This window comes from Mytilus trossulus, chromosome 3 (genome assembly GCF_036588685.1).
Source record: "Mytilus trossulus isolate FHL-02 chromosome 3, PNRI_Mtr1.1.1.hap1, whole genome shotgun sequence".
Lineage (NCBI taxonomy): Eukaryota > Metazoa > Mollusca > Bivalvia > Mytilida > Mytilidae > Mytilus > Mytilus trossulus.
Genome location: NC_086375.1, coordinates 82,157,058 through 82,157,528, shown reverse-complemented (window position 1 = coordinate 82,157,528; position 471 = coordinate 82,157,058).

Genomic DNA, 471 nt, shown 5'->3' with positions numbered 1-471 from the left:
GCACATTTGTTGTTCTCACATCGAACATGTACATAAAACAGTACGATAATACTCCCCTGGGAGGCCTGTACTATAAAGGAAGAAGAAGGTTAGCTTGTATTTTTTCGACATACTACCTCTCTGCACCTAACGTATACAAATCATGGCTCCGCCTCTGTATTTTTGTGTTTTACTTCTATTTCCTTCTTATTTTATAATATATACAATTTGGCCAACATATTTGCTTTATTTATTTTCATTTCTAAAACCCAGCTTTTTATTTTGTACCGTGATATTTTACCACTTCCCACGTTCTCTTCTCTCTTTTACCCTAGACCACACCTTTTTATATCACCCATATCCCACATCCCAATTGTGTTTCTCTCTTTCATCCCACATTTCCAAAAGCCTGTCTGTCGCCTCTTTTAAATTAGCACTTGTTTGATTTTTTTTCTTTCACAATAATTTTCCGTATATCTTTCCGTCACCAAA